This window comes from Nyctereutes procyonoides, unplaced genomic scaffold, assembly GCF_905146905.1.
Source record: "Nyctereutes procyonoides isolate TBG_1078 unplaced genomic scaffold, NYPRO_anot_genome, whole genome shotgun sequence".
Taxonomy (NCBI): domain Eukaryota; kingdom Metazoa; phylum Chordata; class Mammalia; order Carnivora; family Canidae; genus Nyctereutes; species Nyctereutes procyonoides.
In genome coordinates, this window is record NW_026575049.1 from 62,491,638 (window position 1) to 62,517,528 (window position 25,891).

At 38.6% G+C, this 25,891-nt stretch overlaps 1 protein-coding gene, 1 non-coding gene and 1 pseudogene across 3 annotated transcripts in view; 1 reads left to right on the top strand and 2 right to left on the bottom strand.

Annotated features, from left to right (window-relative positions):
- Nucleotides 1-25,891, bottom strand: part of USP34 (ubiquitin specific peptidase 34) — a 248,230-nt gene that overhangs the window by 216,658 nt on the left and 5,681 nt on the right. The gene's annotated exons all lie outside the window — the stretch shown is intronic.
- Nucleotides 8,409-19,161, bottom strand: LOC129511544 (mitotic checkpoint protein BUB3-like; annotated as a pseudogene).
- Nucleotides 14,747-14,937, top strand: LOC129512244 (U2 spliceosomal RNA). The gene has a single exon (XR_008664988.1). It is a non-coding gene; the product is annotated as a U2 spliceosomal RNA (small nuclear RNA).

Here is a 25,891-nt window from a genome sequence, read left to right on the forward strand (position 1 = left end):
ACATATCACTGAACTACTACTTCTCTCTTACCAGGTTGCAAAAAGTTTAAATAATACCTGGAGTTGGTAAACTCAGGAGGAAATGGGTATTTTCATACATCAGTGAAAAGACTTTGGCACTATTTACCAAATAGTAGAGAAGGGACAAGGGAGAGGATGGGGGAGAGGGCGGGGCGGGGGTGGGGGGAGACGACGGGGGTGGCGGGGGAGATGACAGGAGGAGAGAGAAGAAAAAAAGAGCGAAGAGAAAGGAGAGAGAAAAAAAGAGAAAAGAGAAGGAAAAAGAGAAAAGGAAAAAGCTTTTTACCAACTGGTATGAAATAATCTCCCAAAAAGTGAATAAAGGCAAAAACATTTTTAATTACAAAATTTTATGATTCTAAAAAGAAAAACCCACAAATTTTTACGATTCTTAAATTTAAAAAAAAGACTAATTGATCATAAATCAAATGTTGAAATTTTAAAGAATTCATTGCTAAAAATAGCAATGGCTGCTGGCATTACAAAAATCACAACATGACATCATGTGCTCTCTGATGGAATACAACAACACATCCTCTGAAGCTGTCTTGCCAAGAAACCTAATCTGAATCTGATGAAGCCTCTAAATCTAATAAATTACAAAAATAGAATAGACTGAAAAACCCATTAAATAATTACACAAAGACACAATAAGCAACATTCAGACTAAAAAACCTCTATGTCTGAATGATCCACAGGATCAGCAGTTTCGTCAACAACTAGCAAAGGAAAAGAAGGAAGTTGGGAACCTTGAGATTAAATCAGTCCCAGAGGGCAGCCCGGGTGGCTCAGTGGTTTAGCACCACCTTCAAGCCCAGGGTGTGACCCCGGAGACCTAGGATGGAATCCCACATCAGGCTCCCTGCGAGGAGCCTGCTTCTCCCTCTGCCTGAGTCTCTGCCTCTCTCATGAATAAATAAATAAAATCTTTAAATCAATCAATCAATCAGTCCTAGGGCAGCCCCGGTGGTTCAGTGGTTTAGCACCACCTTCAGCCCAGGGTACGATCCTGGAGACCCAGGATGGAGTCCCACGTCAGGCTCCCTGCATGGAGCCTGCTTCTCCTTCTGCCTGTGTCTCTGCCTCTCTTTCTCTCTGTGTCTCTCATGAATAAATAAAATCTTAAAAAATAAAAAGAAAATAAAATAAATCAGTCCTTAAAAAAACAAATCAATCACCAAGACCACTAAGCTATTCTGCTGAGGAATGACTCCTAAAAATTCTTAAAAATGAAAACAGACTTATTTTTTAAAAAATTAAAGAGATATCAGTAACTACAAACTGCAGAGCAGCTACAATCTAGTACAGGCAGGTCACTAAACAAAGCACAAAAGTACAATGAACAAAACAAATTATTCAAAGAGCCTTAAACTAGAAACAAATCAAGTATCCAACAGTGAATCAATTTATATACACACATATATGAGAGTGAGCGCACAAATGCATGCATGCCTATCCCCACAAGGAATTCCACTGAGCATTAAAAAGCAACAGACTACTGATACATTAATAAGACAATACCTTATAACCATATGCTAAGTGGGGAAAAAAAACAGATACGATTAGTACATAAAGTTTATTTCCACCTTAGTATAACCATACAAAAGACAAATCTAAGTATGGGTGGCATAAAGCATGTCAGCCAAGAGTGAAGTCATCAAAATAGGAATTTTCTACCATCTTCCTCCCAAAGAACAAGGATTTTAACAATCACCTGTAGACAACAGTTCCTTTACAAACATCCGGGAGTCCAATGGAAAAGTTCCAGCACACCACTAGAAACGCCCCCACCTAATCCAATATTGAACACACTGAAAGGGGTAAAAAAAAAAAAAAAAAAAAAAAAAAAAAACCAGTTTGACTTTACCTGCCATATACCCTTTCCCCCATGTCTCCACAGCATAGTGCCAGGAGAGATCTTCTTAATCTGTGATTTCTTCCCTGGGTGTGAGCACACAGCTTTCCCAGTTGTGTGGGACACTGTCAAAGAGACTCATTTCATTCTTATTCCACCCAGAATACTGAGGTACACTACATAACTGAGGGGGAAGGGAGTGGCTAGAAGAATGGTAGGGGTCTCAGAAGACATAAAATAGGATAACGATCCTACTAACTGCAATGTGGACTTTATTGGGAAGCCCACCAACAAGCTGCCTTGTCTGAGGATGCTGCCAATTAGTAAACAATCAGCCCTAACTCTCTATACATCTAACCCACACATGCTCTCACCTTGTGACTAGCTCCCTGTGTTCACCCCAAGGGCAGACAGAGAGAGCACAAGCATTTATAGATAGCTAGTGAGCAAATGCATAAAGCTATCCTGACTCTTCAGAACTGGGAGAAAGCACACAAACTTGACAATTCAGCACTGTCCTACAGAAAGCAAATGAAGAGACTGTCACACTTGTCTTAGCTTTGCATACTAACTTAAGAATACCCTACAAGAGAAAATAAGAAATGACAAACAGGCATACCCATAGCAAAGATCTTGAAAAAACTTCAGATCCCCAACAAGGCTAAGAGAAGGTATAGCTCTCCTGAAGCTAGTCAGTAAAAACTGGAGGGAACATCTCGTCAAACGCAAAATGGCAACTCAAAACTTGAAGCAACATGAAACAATGAAATATCAGACCACCAAATAAACAGTAATTTTTTGTAACCAACCCCAAAGAAATAGAGATCTGCAATCTGTCTGATAAAGAATTCAGAATAGTTGCTTTAAGGAAGCTCAGTGACCCACAATAAAACACAAAACGATAATTCAACAAAATCAGAAAAGCAATACACATAAAAAAGTGAAGTTTTTAAAGAGATAGAAACTATAAAAAAGAACCAAACAGAAGTTGTATAGCTGAAGAATACAGTGAATGAAATAAAAATGAAATAAAAAGCAAAAACAGCAGACTTGACCAAGTGGAAGGAACAAATCTGTGAAGCAGAGAGCAGGTAATCTTGAAATTACACATTCTAAAGTAAAAAGAGTGAAGAAAGCGTATGGGAACTATAAGATACCATCAAGAAAAATAATCTATGTATTTTTGGAGGAGACCCATAAGAAAGGGAAAGGGGAGCAGCAGTTTATTTAAAAAAGAAATAGCAGTGGAGAACTTCCCAAATCTGATTAGAGATTTGGACATTCATATTCGTGAAGCTCATAGCTGCAAAAAAATTCAACTCAAAAAGATCTCCAATACATATTAATAATAAAACTATCTCTAAATAAATAAATAAATTAATTAATTAATTAATTAATTAATTAATTAATTAATTAATTAATAAAAAACTATCTCTAGAAGAGAAAAAGTTCTTCACGTACAAGGGAATCCCCACATAAGGCTATCACCAGATTTCTCAGAAAAAAAAAAAAACAAAATCTTATAAGCGCAGAGATAATGAGATGATCCCTTAAGTGCTGAAAGAAAAAAACTGCCAAAAAAGACAGAAACTGCCAACGAAGAATACTTTACACAGCAAAGATGTCCCTCAGAAAGGGAGAAATAAAGACTTTCCCCTGAAAATAAAATCCTAGAGAGTTTAGGGGCAGCCCTGGTGGCACAGCAGTCTGGCGCCGCCTGCAGCCTGGGGTGTGATCCTATAGACCCGGGATCGAGTCCCACATCGGGTTCCCTGCATGGAGCCTGCTTCTCCCTCTGCCTGTGTCTCTGCCTCTCTGTGTGTGTGTCTATGAATAAATAAATAAAATCTTAAAAAAAAAAATCCTAGAGAGTTTATCACCAGTACACCTGCCTTAATAGAAAGCTAACAGGAATTCTTCAAGCTGATATAAAAGAATACTTAATTAGTACATGAAAATATAAAACACACTTGGGGCACCTGAGTGGCTCTGTCAGTCAAAGCATCCGACTCTTGGTTTTGGCTAGTGTCTTGATCTCAGGGTCCTGAGATCGAACCCCAGTTAGTGTGGAGTCTGTGTCTCTCTCCCTCTGCCCCTGCCCACTGTCACAATTAAATAGAATCATATATATATATATATATGATTCTATTTATACATTTATATATTATACATTTATATATTATATATTTATATATTATATATTTATATATTATATATTTACATATTATATATTTATATATATAAAATACATTTATAAAAGTGTGTGGTCAAATTCAGAATAATCTATTACTGTAATACAGGGGTATCAATCACTTAACTAGCAAAAGCATTAAAGGACAAAACTATTAAAAATAACAATAGCTACAATTTTTTAATGGACACAGGATATAAAGATATTAATGGAAACATCAAAAACAAAACTGAGGGATGGTAGTAAATGGGTAGAAGTTTTGTATGCAGTTGAAATAAAGTTATCAGCCTAACATGGACTGTTATTTGTAAGATATTTCACGTAAACCTCAAGTATCTAAATACACATTAAGCAAATACTACATCTAAAGAAAGAAAAACAACACAGTAAGAGTAGGGGACCCTCAATACTCCATTTTCAGCAATGAATAGATCCGACAGAAAAATCAAAAAGCAAACACTGGACTTGAACTGTATGTTAGAACAAATGGATCAAACAGACATACACAGAACATTCCATCCAAAAGCAGAACAGACCTTCTCTTCAAGTGCACAGAGAACATTTTCCAAGATTAGGTCACAAAATAAGCCATAGCAAATTAAAAAAGACTGAAATCATACAAAGTATCTTTTCTGTTTTACACTATTGTGGTTAGAAACAGTAAGAAGAGGAAAAAAAAATCACAAACTAGTGGGTATTAGACAACACTTCTGAACAACCAATGAGCCAAAGAAATTGTCCAAAGGAAAATCAAAAAAACATCTTGAGAGACAGAGGTACCTATGTGCATCCAACTCGATTTTGGGGTCGTGAGTTCAAACTCCACATTGAGCTCTATGCGTCCAACTCTTGATTTGGGGGTTGTGAGTTCAAACTCCACACTGAGCTCTATGCTGGGCATGAAGCCTACTTAAAAAAATCTTGAGAGGGATCCCTGGGTGGCGCAGCGGTTTAGCGCCTGCCTTTGGCCCAGGGTGCGATCCTGGAGACCCGGGATCAAATCCCACATCGGGCTCCTGGTGCATGGAGCCTGCTTCTCCTTCTGCCTATGTCTCTGCCTCTCTCTCTCTCTGTGACTATCATAAATAAATAAAAATTAAATAAATAAATAGATAGATAGATAGATAGATCTTGAGAAACAAAAATGGAAATACAACATACCGAAGCTAATGGAATGAACCAAAAGAGATCCTGAGAGGAAAACTTACAGTGATAAATGCTACAGTAAGAAAAATAGGGGCACCTGGATGGTACAATCAGTTAAGTGTCTGACTCTTGGTTTCTGCTCAGGTCATGATCTCAGGGTTGTGAGATCAAGCCCCATAAAGGGCTCCCCACCAGGCAGGATGTATGCTGGAAGATTCTCTCCTTCTGCCCCAGCAACCTTTTTTCTCTCTCTCACAAAACACGAAAAACAAAAGAAAAATAGGGGCACCTGGGTGGCTCAATCGGTTGAGCATCCAACTTTTGATTTCAGCTCTGATCTTGGGTGGTGGGATTAGCCACAATGGGCTCCATGTTCAGAGGGCAGCCCACTTTGGATTCTCTCTTTTCCTCTCCTTCTGCCCCTCTCCCTGCTCATGCATGCATGTTCTCCCTCTCTCTAAAATAAATAATCTTAAAAAAGAAAAAATCTCAAACCTAACTTTACACCTAGAGAAACTAATAAAGAACAAACTAAGCCCAAAGTTAACAGAAGGAAATAAAGATCAGAGCAGAAATAAAGGAAATAAGACTTAAAACAAAAAACGGGGGGGGGGGGGGCAGGTAGCCTGGGTGGCTCAGGGTTTAACACCGCCTTCAGCCCAGGGCATGATCCTGGAGACCTGGGATGGAGTTCCATGTCAGGCTTCCTGCATGGAAATATCAGTGAGGGCGACAGAACAGGAGAGACATCTAACTCTGGGAAATCAACATGGGGTGGTGGAAGGGTAGGTGGGCAGGGGGTTGGGGTGACGGGCACTGAGGGGGGCACTTGACAGGATGAGCACTGGGTATTATGCTATACGTTGGCAAATCGAACTCCAATAAAATTATATATACAAATAAATTAATTAAATAAAATATTTTTAAAAACTTTTTTAAAAAACAGAGGGCATGGTTTGGAGAGCATCCAGTTTGGGGAACCAGAAAGTTCACCCATGCTACCAGGCTATACCCCAAGATCCACAAGGACAGAAGCTTCTTTGTTTGGGACCTCGGTCTATGTATCTCTTCATCTGGCTGTTGATTCATATCCTTTAACATCCTTTGTAATAAATTGGTAATGCAAAAATAAATAAATAAAAATAAAAAATAAAAAATAAAAAATAAATAAAAATAAATAAATTGATAATGCAGTAAGTTAATAGGCTGCCTGAGTTCTGTGTGCTGTTTTAAGAAATTAATTGAAACCAATGAGGGGGTTGTGGGAATGTCTCATTTACAACCAGCAGATAAGAAGTAAAGGTAACAATCTAGGATTACAAATGGTATCTCAAGTGGAGGGGACTGAGCCTTTTATCTATGGAATATCTCAGAGTAAACAGTGTCAGAAATGAGCAGAATTGAGTTGAATTCTTGGACAACCTACTGGTGTCTGAAGTGTGTGGAAGCTTCACACAAACACGAGGTGAAGTTGCATACATGAACCCAAAATAGCCATATATGACAAGCCCACACTTAACCATCTACTGCATGTGAATGGTTGAAAGCTTACCTTCTTAAGGAGAAGGAATAAAAGAAGAGTGCTCATTCTTACCATTCTTTGTTCAATACAGTACTGGAAAGTCCTACCCACAACAATCAGGTATGAAAAAATAAAAAGCATCCAGACTGGAAAGGAAGAAGTAAAACTGTCTCTGTTTGCAGATGATATGATCTCATATATAGAAATCCTAAAAATTCCACCAAAAAAAACTGTTAGAACAAATGCAATAAAGTTGAAGATACAGTATCAACATCTAGAAATCACATTTCTACAGACTAAAACAAACAGAGAAATAAAACAATCCCACTTACAATAGCATGAAAAATAATAAAATTCATAAGAATAAACTTAATCAAGAAAGTAAAAGGTCTATACACTGAAAACATTAAGACAGTGATGAAGGAAACTGAAGACAGAAATAAATGAAAAGATATCATGTGTTCATGAATCAGAAGAATACTGTTAAAATGCCCATACTACCCAAAGCCATCTGTAGATTTAGATTCAATGCAATCCCTCAAAATTCCAAAGGAATTTTTTATAGAATTAAAAAGTTGTCGGGGATCCCTGGGTGGCTCAGCGGTTTGGTGCCTGCCCTTGGCCCAGGGCACGATCCTGGGGTCCCAGGATCGAGTCCTACACTGGGCTCCCTGCATGGAGCCTGCTTCTCCCTCTGCCTGTGTTCCACCTCTCTCTTTCTATGTCTATCATGAATAAATAAATAAAAAATCTTAAAAAAAAAAAAAAAGAAAAAGAAAGAAAGAAAAAGTTGTAAATTCAAATAAAACCACAAAGCAATCCTCAGAACAAGGCTGGAGGCATCACATTTCCTGATTTCAAATTATATTACAAAGCTCTAAAAATCAAAACAGTATGGTGTTGGCATAAAAACAGACACACAGACCAAAGGAACAGAATGGAGAGGCCAGGAACAAATCCATGCATATATGGTCAACTAATATTTGTTAACAGAGCCAAGAATACTCAATACATGATGGTGGGAAAACTAGATATCCATAGGCGAAAGAATAAAACTGGATCTTTATCTTACACAAACACAAATTAACTCTAAGTGGGTTAAAGCCTTGACTGTAAGACCTAAAACCAGGAACATGGGGAAAAAAGCAAAGGCACTGGTCTTGACAATGATTTTTTTTGGATAGGATACCAAGAGCACAAGCAATGGAAGTAAAAATAGACAAGTAGGACTACATCAAACTAAGCACAAGATGTTAGTTAAAGGGTCCAAACTTCTAATTATAAGATGATTAAATATTTGGAATCTAATGTATAAGCAGGTGGTAGCGTGATAACCATGATCAATAACACCGCATTATATGGGGCATCTGGCTGGCTCAGAATATGCAACTCTTGATCTCAAGGTCATGAGTTCAAGCCCCACACTGGGTGTAAAGATTACTAAAAAAAAATAAAATAAACAATTTATAATACTGTATTATAAACTATATGTGTGTAAGTTACTAAGATTAAATCTCATATGTCCCTGCTGCCAAAGCCAAAAAAAAAAAAAAAAGAGAGAGAGAGAATTATGTGAGGTGATGGATGTTTAATGTGGTCATCATTTTGCAATGTATGCATATTATCAAACCATCACATCATACACTGTAAACTTATACAATGTTATATGTCAATTACACCTCAATAAAGCTGGGGAGAGAAAAGCACATCACCAGTTACAAGAATGGTGGATTGGCAGAAATATTCAATTCTGGTAGTGCTTACGTGGGTGTATACATTTAACAAAATGACAAAAGGATGGAAAATACAGAAGAGATCAAGAGAAAGGAAGATGGTGAAAAGCATACCATTTATGTAAATGGAGGCCCAAAAGACGATGAAAGCATGAGGCAGGATCTCTATCTGAAGAGATAATGGCTACATACTTCTGAAACTAATTGTTAGTAATTCAAACCAAAATCAAGAATAAATTCCAAGCAAATACAAAAACAGATATAGACATGCCGAGTAAAACTGCTAAAACCTTAAGACCTAAGACAAAAAGAAAAATATTTAAATCAATCAATCAAACAGAAACTTACCTTCAAGGAAGCAAAACTGAGGGCTGACTTCCCAGAAGAAAAAATTTAAACGGGGGGGGGGCGGGGGGGGGGCTCAATGAGAGAAGCAATAGTAACTGCCAATCTGTAATTTAATAACCCATTTCAGTGTTTGCTTGTATGAAAATGTAATCATTGACCTTCATTTTAGAAGACAAGCAAAATAGGGAAAAATCATCAACAGCAAAACCACACCAAAAGAAATGCTAAAAGAAAAATGATCCCAGATAAAAGCCCAATGATGAAATAAAGAATGAAAAGCAACAAAAAGGGTAAATCTAAATGAATACTGACCTTATAAATTAATAAGGTCTTAATTTTTAAAATCTAATCAATTAATTAAAACACACTACAACAGCATTATAAAAGACAGGAGTAGTTTAAGTGAAATTGAAAGTATTCTACGGCTTTGCTACTCAAGGTGCATCCCAAGGACCAAGAGCATCAGCATCATCTGGAAGTTTGTTAGGATGAAGAAATTTCAGGCAAAATTCCAAACCGCCAAAGTTGGAATCTGCATTTTAAAGAAAATCTCCAGGTGATTCATATGTACATTAAATTTCCAGAGGCACTATTCTAAAGTCTGAAAAGTAGTAAGGTACTAAAACAGATTGCAGTGTGAGAAACTCACATAATTAAGAAAGGTTCTGGTAAAGAAGCAAACAAGATAAATATGAGAACAAGATGAAGGATTCAGTTTCACTTTTGTTGAAATTCGAAAACAGCTGAGTGAAGTAAGTCAATCGGAGAAGGACAAACAGTGTATGTTCTCATTCATTTGGGGAATATGAATAATAGTGAAAGGGAATATAAGGGAAGGGAGAAGGAGTGTGTGGGAAGTATCAGAAAGGGAGACAGAGCATAAAGACTCCTAACTCTGGGAGGCGAACTAGGGGTGGTGGAAGGGGAGGAGGGTGGGGGGTGGGGGGTGAATGGGTGACGGGCGCTGAGGGGGACACTTGGCGGGATGAGCACTGGGTGTTATTCTGTATGTTGGTAAATTGAACACCAATAAAAATTAATTTATTAAAAAAAAAGAAATTCGAAAACAAAGGAAGATACTTAAGTAGAAATGACCAGCATGAAATTAAAGATATTGAACTGATGCGTGGAAAATTAATCAGGATTAGGAACACACTCAGAATTGTCTAAAAGAGGATAGTACTAGTAGATTGAATCCTTACTTCAAACTTCTTCCGAAAATACATAGCAAAAGACTAAACCTTAGGTAATCTCCACACTTAAAGGATTAGAATAATGCAACCCAGAGTCAGGTAGAAAATTTCAATATGAAAAAAAAAAAGAAAGAAAATTTCAATAGGCAGCCCAGCAGTTCTGAAACTTTTTGTTTTGTTTTTGTTTTTATTTATTTATTAGAGAAGCAGAGGGAGAAGCAGGCTCCCCTGCAGGAAACCCAACGCAGGACTCCATCCCAGGACCCTGGGAAAGGGGACCCAAGTCAAAGGCTCAAACACTGAGCCACCCAGGCGCCCCCAAAACTTTGTTTTTAGAACTCCTTTTACATGCTCAGAAACCAAAGACTTCAAAGAGATTATGTTTACACGATTTTTATCTTTCAATATTTATCGTGTTAAGTTTATAAACAATTCATTGCCGATTTTTGGTTATTAAAAAATTAGTGGCTTGATGACAAGTTTCTAAATTTTTAAAAACCTCTTTAGGCTTAATAGAAAACAGCTGTATTCTCATTAACTGCTTCTGGCTTCTGTTGCCATATACTGTTTTAAGTAGATGAAGTCTATCCTTAAAAAAAATCTGAAAATGGAATTAGAAGTATTTTAGTAGCTTTAACAGATAATTTTGGATATTCTTCTTTGATATTACACCAAAACTCAATGACTGTTAATTTCTTAAAGATTACACTGCAATATGAAATCTAAAACTGTGTCAGTACTGATACATTAAAATCCATCGATCTATCTCACTCTCTGAATAGATCAGCCCATAAATGTTTTTGTAACATCACGCAGTGGTGTTACAGAAAATACTGGATCACTAAGTTATGTTGACATATTTCTTCACAGAGTATCAAAAAATTACATCATTAATATTCCCCTCAATCTCCTCAAAACTAAGTACTGGGTAGCTGTCAAACTCAAAGTGACAGGTACAATTTTTCCAAAATTATAATCTTTTCTTGAAAGCTCAATTTTATCTCTGGCAACTAACACTGTCTTCTTTGAAATGATATGCTTTGCTTCATTCATTCCAGAAAATGTCTGCCAAATACCCAAATCTGGATAACCTTTGAGTCAATCATTCTTTCAAATTAAAATCATTTTTCAGGAAAAAGAGCAGCTTGTTCAGCTTAAAACTCAATCATATGATCACACTTCCTTAAGACAACCATCTTACACGGCAGTGTGAAGGAGAAATGTTTTACATGTACTTCTCATTTCATCACAGTACATACACATGAAGACATGTACACAAGCGCTGAGATTTAATAAGATTTTCATTGCTTCATCAAGGACATCACTTGCCAAAGAGCTAATGCTTGGCGGTGAAGACTATGTTAACTACTCAGTGCCACTAATGTGGGAAGCAAAGGCAAAAGATTTTCCTTACTATTCACAGCCCACTGACAAGTCCTTGAAATAGGCAAAGTGACATTCCTCTAGGAACTCAGCTGCCACGATGCTAACACTTTGCTACTGGCAAAAGGTAATCTTAGCTTAACATTATCCCGACATCCCTCTTCCCCCACCCCCAAAATCTTCTAAGTCTTCTTTAACATATAAAAATTCCTTTGGAAACTTCTGTACCCCCCAAGATGCATGCTGGCAATCATCCTCCAAGCATATGACCCACCCATATACATCTGAAGGGTCTCACAACTAAGGTTTTATTAAAAATACCTAGCCCCCTCAAGGTCCTGGAAACCTTGCTTCCAAAATTCCTTAAGAGACTAAGGCTAGGGATCCCTGGGTGGCGCAGCGGTTTAGCGCCTGCCTTTGGCCAGGGGCGCGATCCTGGAGACCTGGGATCGAATCCCATGTCAGGCTCCCGGTGCATGGAGCCTGCTTCTCACTCTGCCTGTGTCTCTGCCTCTCTCTCTCTCTGTGACTATCATAAATAAATAAAAATTTAAAAAAAAAAAAAGAGACTAAGGCTATCCCTAACCCCTCCCCCACCTTGAAAGTATATCATCAGCCACTCCTCACACCCCCAGTGCAGCTCTTTCTGACCAGGGTCCTGACCCCGCAGCTTTAATAAAACCACCTTTTATTATTCTCAATTTTTTCTTGGCCATTGGCTCTGAACTCCAACCATTTTCTACATCACCACAGCGTTATTTCCTGCAATGCAGCCAACAGTTTTATCTATCATGCCTTTGAGCTATCAGTGAAAATATCAACCAAAAGGCAAATAATGTCTTAACCCCTCAGACTCCCTTCAAAGGCTCCATTAGACCCTCAAGGGTCCAGAGATAACACTCTAAGAACCAATGATGGAGCCAAATGAAGGTAATGATTTAATAAAGCAATATATGAAATAAAAGATATCCTGTTTGAAAAGAGGGAAGTACAACAGTCTCCATTCACACACATGATCTTGTATAAATCCTGAGAAAAATCTAAAGAATCCATAAAAGAAAATTAATAAACCAGTTTTAAAAGGTTGCAAAATACCAATACACACACACACACACACACACACACACAATCAGCTTATCTCTATACACTGACAATGAACAATGCAAACGTTAAAAAAAAAAAGCCAAGATAATTTTGAAAAAGAAGGTTCACACTTTCCAATTTCAAATCTTACTACAAAGCTAATCAAGATCGTGTAGTACTGGCAAAAGGACAGATATAAAATTAATAGGACAGAATTTAGAGTCCAGAAGAGTCCAGAATACATATCTGTGGTCAACTGATTTTCAACAGAGATGCCAAGACCAGTCAGTGGAGAATGTCTTTTCTACAAATGGTGCTACAACAACTGGACAGCCTCATGCAAGATGAGATTGAACCATGCTCCACATGGAGTCTACTTGAGATTCTCTAGCTCCCCTCTCCTTTGCCCCTCCCCCTGTGCTGTCTCTCGTGCGCACGAGCACTCTCCAATAAATAAATTTTTTTAAAGATTTTATTCATTTATTCACGAGAGACACAGAGAGAGAAGCAGAGACATAGACAGAGGGACAAGAAGCAGACTCCAAGCAGGAAGCCCAATGTGGGACTCGAGCTGGAACTCCCAGATCACGCCCCAAGCTGAAGGCAGACGCTCAACCACTGAGGCACCCAGGCGTCCCACTAATAAATAAATTAAAAATATATATATATTTTGTGCTCCAAAAGACACTACTGAGAAAGTGAAAAGATAATTCACAATATGGGAGAAAATATTTGCAAATCCTCTCTAATAAGGGACTTATGCCTAGAATATATAAAAAAGCTCATACAAATAATAAAAAGACAAACACCGCAATTAAAAAGTGAGTGAAGGATCTGAAGGGAAATTTCCCCAAAAATAAAACCACAATGAGATACCACTTTATACCCACTAAGATGGCTAGAATAGTCAAAATATCAAGTGTTTGCCTCCATATTCCAGCTGTAAAAAAAAAAAAAAAAAAAAAAAAAAAAAAAAATCCCACCAAAGAAACAAATAATGATCTGAAAACCAACCAACCAGTGTTGGTGACGATGTATGAAACCCTCATACACTGCTAAAGGGAATCTAAAGGAGCACCTGCCTTTGGCCCAGGTCATGATCCTGGGGTACTGGGATTGAGCCCCACATTGGGCTCCCTGCTCAGCAAAAAGTCTGCTTCTCCCTCTCCCTCTGCCCCTCCATTTATGCACTCTCGCACTAATAAATAAAACCTTTAAAGAAAAGAATGAATGAATAAATAAATGGAATATAAAATGGTACAGCAATTTAAAAAACAATCTCACAGTTTTTGAAAAAGTTAAATGCAATTACTAGCTGACCTAATGATTCCAGTCCTAGACACAGACTTGACAGAAATGAAAACATAGACTACAGAAAAACTTTTTTTTTTTCAGAAAAACTTTTTAAACAAATGTTCAAGGAAGCATTATTCATAATGTTAAAAGAACCCAAATCTGTCAACTGATTAATGGATAAAAATGTGTTATAACCATAAAATGAAATATTATTCAGCCATAAAAAGGAATGAGGTACCCCTTTGTGCTCCAGCATGAATGAATCTTGAAAATGTGCTAGGTGAAAGAAGTCAGTCACAAAAGACAATATATTATGATTCCATTTACATGAAATATTTGAAATAGACAACTACACAGAGAAAATAGATTGTTGCTATGGATGGAGGATTTAGAGTCACAGTTAAAGGGTATGGAGTTTCCTTTTGAGGTGACAAAAGTATTTTAAAATGGACTATGATGGGGCAGCCCAGGTGGCTCAGCGGTTTAGCGGCACCTTCAGCCCAGGGTGTGATCCTGGAGTCCCAGGATGGAGTCCCACGTCCCGCTCCCTGCAGGGAGCCTGCTTCTCCCTCTGCCTGTGTCTGTGCCCCTCTCTCTCTCTCTCTGTCTCTCATGAATAAATAAAATCTTTTTAAAAATAAATAAAATTAAAATAAATAAAATTGACTATGATGATGGTTGCATAATTGTGAATACAGTGAATTAAGATGTACAGTTGGGGAGGCTGAGTGGCTCAGTCAATTAAGCATCTGACTCTATTTCAGCCCAAGTCATGATCTTAGGGTCATGAGGTCTAGCCCCCCCCATCAAGCTCCATGCTCTGTGGGGCAGTGTGGTAGAGATTCTCTTCCTCCCTCCCCCTCCCTCCCTCTCCATCCTCCCCATCTTGCTCACATGCAAGCTCTTATTTGCAGGGCGCTATCTCTCTCCCCCTCTCTAAAATAAATAAACCTTTAAAAATAAATAAGTAAAACAATCGCTTCTCAGCCTTTTGGCTAAGATCAAGTGTAGTATCTGTTCTTATCAGTTTAATATCTGATACGTCCTCTATCAGAGGACAATATATTAAATGGATTTTTGGAGCAGGGAGATGGAATAGGAGCTTGCTCTGTCCACTCCACGCATTGACCTGGTATTGCAGTACTTCCAGGAACGGTAAGTAAGTAAGTAAGTAAGTAAGTAAGTAAGTAAGTAAATAAATAAATAAAGCAAGCAAGCAAGCAAAAGTGGCATTTCAAATCACTGGGAAAAAGAAGATGCTAAGACCACTGAGTATTATTTGGAAAAGATAAAGTCAGATCTCACTTAATTTAGATCAAAATAAATTCCAGACAGATTAAAAATTCAACAAATCCATTAAAAAGCTAGAAAAAATTTAATCAAATACCTGATCTCAGAGAAAAGCCTTTCTAAGTAACAGACGACTCACTCAGGAACCAAATATGTCACAATACAAATAATGCAAATATCCTCAATATCCAAACTCTTGCAGAAACCAAATAGTTTGGGATAGCAACTCTGTTTTTCCCCCATTATATGGATTTTTTAAAATAGAATATTTAATGCAAAAAAACAAGCATTCTCAAATACTACTGACAGGGTATACATTAGTATAACCTTTCAAGGTTTTTAGCAATCAGAAGCCTTAAAATTTTTTACCTTTTGACCTAGAACATGATCTGGATTTCTATACTCAAGGACAGTTTCATTGCTTTTTTGCTTTTTGGTTTTGGGGTTTGTTTTGTTTTGTTTTTAAACAGGAAAACACTAGTTAAATACATGTTATATGCAAAAACTAGAAGTAGGCTGCCATTAAATTCCATTCTTAGAAGGATATGAGAAAATGACCATTTAAAAAAAAGGAAACAGGGATCCCTGGGTGGCGCAGCGGTTTGGCGCCTGCCTTTGGCCCAGGGCGCGATCCTGGAGACCCGGGATCGAATCCCACATCGGGCTCCCGGTGCATGGAGCCTGCTTCTCCCTCTGCCTATGTCTCTGCCTCTCTCTCTGTGTGTGACTATCATAAATAAATAAAAAATTAAAAAAAAAACTCATTGTCATTAAAAAAAAATAAAAATAAAAAAAGGAAACAGTATACATAACTCAATTTTAGGGACACCTGGGTAGCTCAGCAGTTGAGTGTCTCCCTTTGGCTCAGGGCGTGGTCCCAGGATCGAATCCCACATTGGGCTCCGTGCATAGAGCTTGTTTCTTCCTCTACCTCTTTCTCTGCCTCTCTCTCTGCCTCTCATGAATAAATAAAATCATTGAAAAAAAAAACCTCAATTTCATATAGTCACAGAATAGCTAGAATGATATACCAGAATTTTAACAAAGTAATTATGAATGTTTTATTGATGTATACTAGTTTTTTAAAACTTCCTACAACAATCATATACATCACAACCATAAGCACCAAACAATACGTGAAACAAAGGGAATGCACTGACCAATGTGAAAATTATAGGGGAAAAAAACTCCCCATTTGCTTGGTAAAAGGCAGCCACTGGTAACCTGTGACAATATAGTTTTTAGGCAACAGCAGAAGCCAGATTTCAGAAGCTTCAGGAGAACTTAAGACACTGGAGGAAAAAAGAGACAGCTTAAAAGAGCAAGGTCCTGGAGAAATATAAGAAAATAAACCAGAGACAGGGCACCTAAGTGCCTCAGGGGTTGAGCATCTGCCTTTGGCTCAGGTGGTGATCCTGGGGTCCTTGGATGGAGACCCACATCAGGCTCCCCCCAGAGGGAGCCTGCTTCTCCCTCTGCCTATGTGTCTTCCTCTTTCTGTTGTCTCTCATGAATAAATATTTAATTAAAAAAAAAATAAACCAGAGACAATATTTTGTGAAGTTTCAAGAAAGTCATACCAGGGGCACCCAGGTGGCCCAGCAGTTAAGCGTCTGCCTTCGGCCCAGGGTGTAATCTTGGAGACCTGAGATCAAGTTCCACGTTGGGCTCCCTGCATGGAGCCTGCTTCTCTGTCTGCCTGTGTCTCTGCCTCTCTCCCTGTGTCTCTCATGAATAAATAAAATATCAAAAAAAAAAAAAAAGTCATACTATGTTTACTATTACCACAAAACTTAACTGAAATAACTCATGTCGGTTAGTAACTCTCTCTCACACACACACAGTTTATCTTATGCTGGTACTTTGTTAGGTGTTTATGTGCATTATCTTACTACCTTAATTACATTTGATAGAGATTTTGTGAGGATTAAGTATCATCCTCATTTCCAAATAAGGAAGAAGTCATTATGAGGTTAAGGAACTTAACCAAAGCCAGAGATTTAATAAATGAGAGGAATAGCATTTTAACTCAGGTCTATCACATTCCAGACATCAATCAATTACCATCCTACTGCCTCATCCTTATTGGACTCCAACTTTCCTTAAGAGGAGATAGACATCTAAATTTATTTCTATATCTACTACAGTCTTCAGCACAACGCTTAACCAAGTTAAACATTTAATGTATTTTTTATGTTGAATATATATATATCAACAGTGATGGTAAAAAAAAAAATAGTGAAGACTTACTTTTTTCAAATAACGTACTCAGTATGTAGAATAAGAAATAGTTTAAAAAGGGATCCCTGGGTGGCGCAGCGGTTTAGCACCTGCCTTTGGCCCAGGGCGCGATCCTGGAGACCCGGGATTGAATCCCACATCAGGCTTCTGGTGCATAGAGCCTGCTTCTCCCTCTGCCTATGTCTCTGCCTCCCTCCCTCCCTCTCTCTCTCTCTCTCTCTCTCTCTCTCTCTCTCTCTCTCTGCCTATGTCTCTGCCTCTCTCTCTCTCTCTCTCTCTCTCTCTCTGTGACTATCATGAATAAATAAATAAAATCTTAAAAAAAAAGAAAAGAAAAGAAAAAGAAAGAAAGAAAGAAAAAGAAAGGATTTTCAACTTTCCAACTTGGGCCCAGCAGAAAGCCTCCCCACAAAGAAGGGTGGAGAGGAGGGCCATTCTGCCATCAACAAGAGTCACTACAGAACACACTTATTAACATTCACAAGTACATTCACCGTGAGGGCTTCAACAAGTGTGACTCCTGGGCACCCAGAGACCTAGAAGTTTGCCAGAGAAGAGAACTCTAGATGTCAACACTGATACCAGTATCAACAAAGCTTTCCAGGCCAAAGCAATAACGAATGTCCCATACCATATCCACATACAGATGTCCAGAAAACATAAAAATTCACAAAACAAATCCTATCTATTGGTTACCTATGTACATGTCATCACTTTCAGAAATCTATAGACAGATCAATGTGGATGAGAACTAATCATTGATTGTCAAAGTTATAAAACCACAAAAAATATATTAAGCTTTCTTTTTTTGGGGGGGCGGGGAATACGAACTGTTTTATCATCATCAACATGGCACGTAAGTAAATGAAATCCTGCCAAGTACATGGTGACTTGGGTTTTGTTTCTGCGTCTGTCACTTGGCAAATGAAAATTCCATCTTCAGGATGTTCCATGTCATCCATTTCATACATATACGACGATGCTATTGCAAGCGTGGTCCCATCATTACTGAAGGCAAGGGACGCAATGCTGGTGGGGTACTGATAGAACTGGCACAGTCGCTTTTTGTTAAATGGATCCCAAATGTTTACAGATCCATCAGAGCCACCTGTGGCAAACATATCGTGGATGTTGTGAAAGGAAATGGCATTGACAGGGTAAATCTGCTCAATACTGTTCTCCTTTAGTCTGTGACACTTGAAGGCATGCTTCTTCTGTACCTCAGGGCTTGGGTCCAAGTACTCAAATGCCACTCGGCCCTCGATAGAGCTTAAAACATAAACCCTGCTTGTTTGGAAATGCTCGTATGCAGCGAGTCTGGTACTTCAGTCTGGACTCGCGGCGCTGCTGCACATTGCCCATGTTCCGTAAGTCCCACACCAAGACTGCAGCCTGCAGTGCCCACAATCAGCTGGTCTCCAGACACTGAGAGGGTACACACATTTTCAGGCTGAGAGAAGGTCCCTGCATTACAAGGAGTTCTGGGATCCCACAATTTATCTTTCTGATCCCAACTCCCTGTCACCATCACATTCACTTCTGGACAGTATTCAACACATCTGATAGGGGCATCGCGTGGGTTCCAACAAGATTTTCTTGATCAGTGTTCAAATCATGCATTTTCAATTGATGGTCTAATCCCCCACTCCAAGCATGTGTTGGATCACAGAAGGAGCAGTCCAGTACGGCGCTGGTGTGCTAGTACTTAAGCCGCATGGAGTTGGCTGGCACATCATAGAGGCACACTGATATATCCCAGGAGGAGACCAGCAGGAACTGGGAGGTGTTGGGGCTGAACTTCACGGAGGAGATGCTGTCCTCGGGCGCTGGTTCAGGTTGAACTCGTTCGAGCCCATCATCTTGGCCTCCCCTCAAAAGCAACCTGGCCGCCGCCGCCCGCTGCCGCTGCCGCTGCCACCTCCTTGCTTCCCTCCGAGCACTCATATTAAGCTTTCAATACAGCATAACGTATTAGATATGCACATGTTTGCTGCCCAGAAACAATCTTACCTTCTTCACACTCACAACATACCAAATTTTGGGGGGAAATTTTTTTTTAGCTATGAGGTTTGAGTGGGATCAGTTTCAAAAATGAGTTATGATTAGTTTAAGCCAACCAAAGCCCATCCACTCAGAGCTCTATTCATGAGTAAGTCCAAAAACATGTAAGCCAATGATATATGAAATGCCATTTGCCATCAAATACAGGTTTCAGAAGAGATTCTCTTTTCCTCTGTATTTTTTAAGATTTTAATTATTTAAATAAAATTATTTTAATTATTTATTCATGAGAGACACACAGTGGCAGAGACACAGGCAGAAAGAGAAGCAGGCTCCCTGAGGGAAGCCTGATGCAGGACTCCATCCTAGGATCCGGGATTATGACCTGAGCCAAAGGCAGATGCTCAAACACTAAGCGACCCAGGTGCCCCTCCTCTGTATACTATATACACGATTTTCGGGACGCCTGGGTGGCTCAGCAGTTAAGCACCTGCCTTCAGCTCAGGGCGTGATCCCGGAGTCCCGGGATTGGGATCGAGTCCCACATCGGGCTCCCTGCATGGAGTCAGCCTGCTTCTCCCTCTGCCTATGTCTCTGCCTCTCCCGCTGTGTCTCTTATGAATAAATAATTTAAAAACAAAAACATGATTTTCAAACAGTGGTATACAGATGGTGAAGTAGCCATTTCTGCTACCATGAGAAGAGCCAAACTGAGGTCAAACCAAGGAAGCACAGAGAGCAAGCCAAAAAGAAGTCTTGATAATGTTATGAATCCACAGATAAGGAGTAGACCACACCCAAAGATAGCACACACCTGAACTGCTTATTTATAGCTTAAGGGGAAAAATCCTTTTTTCCACCAAAGAAGTTCTTTTCTTTCTGATCCTTACAACAAAGTCCTATCTGGTTCAAAAGGTAATTACCAATCTTCCATTTTTAACCCATGGGTGTAAATATCAAGGGATATTCAGAAATTAAAAAATAAACATACATCTTGACAACAAAATTAGGGTTTTTGTTTTTTTTTTTTTTTTTTTTAATCAGTGAAGTACCTTTTTATGACTGGGGGTGGTAAGCAGGCTGTCACTAAAGGACTGACAGAATGTGAAATATCCAAGTAGATTCAGAAAGCAGGAAAAACTACCACACATCCAGCCTACCCTTGATTTCCATTCCATTACCAACCTCCAGCAATCTTAAGATTTTTCAGCATTTTAACAATAAGTATTGTTAAAGTATGTGCAAAAGTAAGTATTGATCCTTGTATGTGCAGGCACTATGAAACTTCGTTAATAGGGACGCCTGGGTGGCTCAGTGGTTGAGCATCTGCCTTGGTTCAGGTCATGATCCCAGGGTCCTGGAATTGAGTCCCACATGGGGCTCCCCACAGGGAGCCTGCTTCTCCCTCTGCCTATGTCTCCTCCTTCCTCTCTCTCTCTCTCATGAATAAATAAAAATATTTAAAAGAAAAAAAAAGACCCATAAAAAAAGAAAGAGTGAATAGTCGCAACCACAGAATTTGTCTTATAAAATTCAAAAACATAAAACAACAAAAATACCTAACTCTAAACTGTAGAAAATGCTACAAAGGATAAGAACCAGAATTACTTTAGGGGCACTTGGCTGACTCAGTCAGAGGAGCATGCAACTTTTGATCCCTGGATCACAAATTTGAGCCCCATACTGGGTGTGGAGAATGAATGAATGAATGAATGAATGAATAAATAAATAAATAAAGTAAGTAAGTAAGTAAAAACTTAAAAAAAAAATCAGAAATACTTTACATTGGATGTTCAAGAAAGGCCTTTCTGAAAAAGTAACATTTAGGTTGAGACTTGAAGGCATAGTAAGGTGATAAATACCAGGCATGCATAAAGGCTCATCATGGCAGCAAGTAACATCCCTGAGAGAAAGCACAAAGCAAGGGAATGAGGCTAGCAGTGGCTACATCACAAATAGTGATAAACCATTCCACTTCCCTTATTCCCAACAACTATTCCGAGCAGTTAAAGGCCCAATTCAATCTTCCATCTTCCTTGAAACCTTGCCTAATCCACTTACACCAGAATTAATCTCTCCATAGATCCTTTGTCAGTTTTTCATGAGTTTTCCAACTCCCATCATCAAGCTTCTCAAAGAGAGAGACAGAGAGAGAGAGAGAGAATAAACAGGGAGAGAGGGAGAAGCAGACTCCCTGCTGAGCAGGGAGCCCAACTCAAGGCTAGATCCCAGGTCCTGGAGATCTAACCTGAGCTAAAGGCAAACACTTAACCATCTGAGCTACCCAGGCACCCCTTCAAAATTATTTATAAAGCAGCTACACCGTGTTCTCCCCAAAAGAAACCTTACATACAACTCCAATTTATAAAACAAATTAAAGTGAATTAATTTATTAATTTTTTAAAAGGAAAAAGGTTCTGAAATCCCCTTCACTTCCCGTGAAATAGCAACAATTACATTCCAAGAACTGTTTACAAACCAAAAATCATTACTGAAAATCCTGAAGAGGAAAGAATTAAGGCCAAGATCCTGTGGCTTGCCACCAGTCAAGTCCCTCTAAAACAACAACAAAAATACATTTCATCTTCTCTACCAGGATGGCATCAGATTCTATCACATTGATATAATCAAAATAGGTCATACATATAGAATTTCCATGTTTTATCATATTGGTTTCTAAGGCAAAAAAAAAATGACATTGTTTTAAGTTACTTAGTGTCATGCCAATTTTTTTACCATCATTTCACTCACTACTAAGTGATTATTCAGTAGTGGAAAGTTTCTCTTCTATTTCCCAAAATAATGGGGAAAAAATAACCTAAAACAATATTTGCCAATTTCTCTCCAGGAAACTCAGCTAGAGCTTCACAATCACACACAACCAAAACTGTATCGCCTTCACTGGATGTAATCTGCCCAGACCTGGAGATTTTAACTTTTAACACCACTAACAAAACTCTCACCATTCCTCACCAATCTAGAGATTAGATTCCCTCTTAATATAGACTTTATCCTACATGTCTGGCGACTCCTCTTAAAAGAGAAATAGACAGGCACCTAGGTGGCTCAGGTCATGATCCCTGGGTCCTGGGATCGAGTCCCGCATCGGGCTTCCCACAGGGAGCATGCTTCTCCTCCTGCCTATTATCTCTGCCTCTCTGTCTCTCATGAATAAATAAATAAAATCTTTAAAAAAAAAGGGGGGGGGTAGAAACAAGGTATGATTAGAATAAAACAACTTTGTTCTGACCAATACCACCACTGCTGTATTATGCCACTCCATCAAACAGTGGGCCCACTAACCCCTTAATGATACTCTTTCTTTGAACACAGCTTCAAAACCCCTATTGTCTTAGCATTTTCTTAAGTCTAAATTTATTCTGAGTTTTTGCTCCTATATTCCTACAATCATAATTGGTTACTGAACCTTTCTCAGTAATCGGAATATGGTTTATGAGTCTGACAAGCAAAATTACCCAGAATAAAAAGTACCTATTTTCTCATGGTGGTTTAGAACCAGTACACTGCTACATTGCTAAAACAGCCCCACAGACCTAGGAGTCAAACTTTAAGACTATAAAGCCAATATACTGATGCACTATTGTTAAGTTTTAGCACACTGTCAAATTTCCTTCCAGACATGCTGTATGAGCTACTCAACAATCTGACTTCACAGACCATATTCAAGGTAATATTCAGACAATAACACAAAGACTTAAACAAAAACCCAAATGCCCATCAACAGAGGACTGGTTAAGTTACAGTAGGAGCAAATAATGGAAGACTACACTGAAGCCATTAAAAATTATAAAGTGGATGTTAACATAAAAAGACGCCTATATCTTAATAAAAAATGATACAGAAATATAGAGCATGTAATTTGCTTTTTACATAAAATAGTATGTATTAGGAAAGCTATAGATAAGGAAACCAGGAATGACTTAAGAGATGTTTTTATTAAAACATGGACAATTTCTTTGGTAAGCAGTTTCAGATTTTCCTAATTTTCTTAAAAGTTTTTTTTTTAATTTTTATTTATTTATGATAGTCACACAGAGAGAGAGAGAGAGAGGCAGAGACATAGGCAGAGGGAGAAGCAGGCTCCATGCACCGGGAGCCCGACGTGGGACTCGATCCTGGGTCTCCAGGATCGCGCCCTGGGCCAAAGGCAGGCGCTAAACCACTGCGCCACCCAGGGATCCCTTTTCCTAATTTTCTTTATAATTTTTTATACTATTTGATTTTTTTTTCCCGAAAAAAAATCTTGCAATGCATCTTAATTTAGAACAGAGTTGCTTAGGGTATTTTTCATAAGCATATACCTAACAATTCATGAATAAGGTAATAAAAAGCAGTAGATATGATACAGTCCTCACCTACAGCATACTTCAGCCAGAAATTCATACCTAAACCACTACTGATTAGGGGCACCTGGCTGGCTGTCAGTGGCACATGTAACTCTTGACCTTGTGGGTGTGAGTTCAAGCTCCTTGTTGGGTGCAGAGCTTATGTTAAAAAATAATCAAGTTATTTTCTTTTTCAAGTTATTTTTGATTACAGGCCCAAGAATACTGATTTAACTAGACAATCCCATCTTTCTTCTACAAAAACCTTTCATTACCTAAAATGCTCACCTATCCTCTACAAGGCACTACTTTAGGGACTGGGAAAAGAAAACATGACCTCTGACTGTAAGGGGCTCATCATCCAGCAAGGAAGGCTAATGTTAACTTAAAAAAAAAAAAAAAAAAAGGTTCCACATCAGGCTCCCTGTAGGGACAAGCTTCTCTACATCTCTCCCTCTCTGTGTCTCTCATGAATAAATAAAACCTTTTAAAAAAAATTTTTTTTAAAAGGAAAAAGGGCTATATAATGAAAGTACATATTCTAAACTAAAGGATATAAGTCATTTCAAGAGAGGTTGGGAAACAGTTAAGAAGGCCTCACCAAAAAAGTGGGATTTGAAGCTAGGAAGAGGAGTTTGGGCCAAACTCTGCTATCATATACGTCAGGCAGAGAAGTTAGAATTTTATTCTTCAAGCAATGAAGATCTATGATGGTTTAAGCAGGTCATATGATAATCATATACCGTGTTTTAGAAGGCAACTCTGCAGAAGAAGCTGAACAATAAAAAAACATTTTTTAAAGACCTATAATTAAAAACACCAAAACAAACAAACAAAAAAGAACAGAAAAACAGGAAAGGGGTGCCTAGCTGGCTCAGTCAGCAGAGTATCCAACTCTCGATCTCAGGGCCCCACACTGGATGTAGAGACTACATTTAAAAAGGTGTGGGGGACATGAAAAAAATGGATGTGGTGAATACGACCAAGAGATGCTATGGTTAATAAATGAGCAACTCAGGGATCCCTGGGTGGCTCAGCGGTTTAGCGCCCTGCCTTCGGCCCAGGGCATCATCCTGGAGTCCAGGGATCCAGTCCCATGTTGGGCTCCCTGCATGGAGCCTGCTTCTCCCTCTGCCTGTGTCTCTGCCTCTCTCTCTGTTTCTCTGTGTGTGTCTAATAAATGAATAAATAAAATCTTTTAAAAAATAAATAAATGAGCAACTCGTAAGGTAATCACATAAAACATTAAAACCTGAGAAGTAGGAAAAAATACAGGCAATGTATTAAAAAATGCAAATAGCCAATAAAAATACAAGTGTTTAAACTTACCAGTAACTGGCTACTACAACTTTCACCAAAATAACACTTTTTCAAGGATAATATACAGTACAAGTGCCCACATTATGCAGACAATGCTTAAATAATGGAAATCAGTATATCCTTTCTGAACAAGTAGACAACAAAAGATGTTTATATTTTTGACACAGTGATCACTTATATAAACCTAGCTAAAAAAGCACAGTAATGTAAATAAAAGATTTATGAACAGGCTGCTTATTTGCAGCATTATTCGTAAGAATTGGAAACAAACATACAATAGGAAAATATTAAGTCTTGTACAAAATGAACTACCGTACAGACAAAAAATATATTTTCAAAACAGGTTAATAAGGAAAACAATCAAACAAAACATTGGGTAAAACAAACTACATGGGCAGCCCGGGTGGCTCAGCAGTTTAGCGCTGCCTTCAGTCCAGGGCCTGGTCCTGGAGACCCGGGATCGAGAGTCCCACGTCCGGCTCCCTGCGTGGGGCCTGCTTCTCCCTCTGCCTGTGTCTCTGCCTCTCTCCTCTGTCTCTCATGAATAAATGAATAAAATCTTAAAACAAAACAAAACAAACTACATATTAAACTATATATATCACATTCTCAAAAATGTAAATGTAAAAAATAAAAAATAAAAAAAAAATGTAAATGTGTGAGTGCCTGGAAGGCTCAGTCGATTGAGCATCTGCCCTCAGCTCAAGTTATGATCCCAGGGTCCTGGGATAGAGCCCAGAGTGAGGCTCCCTGCCCAGTGGGGAGTCTGCTTCTCTGTGCCCCTCTCAACTCTGCCCCTGTTTCCAGTTCATGCTCACTCTGTCAAATAAAATTTAAAAAAAAAATTGTAAATGTGTACCAAAAATATTTCAGAGCATCAACAGGAATCATCAGTGGATGATTAGATTTACAGTTTTCAGAT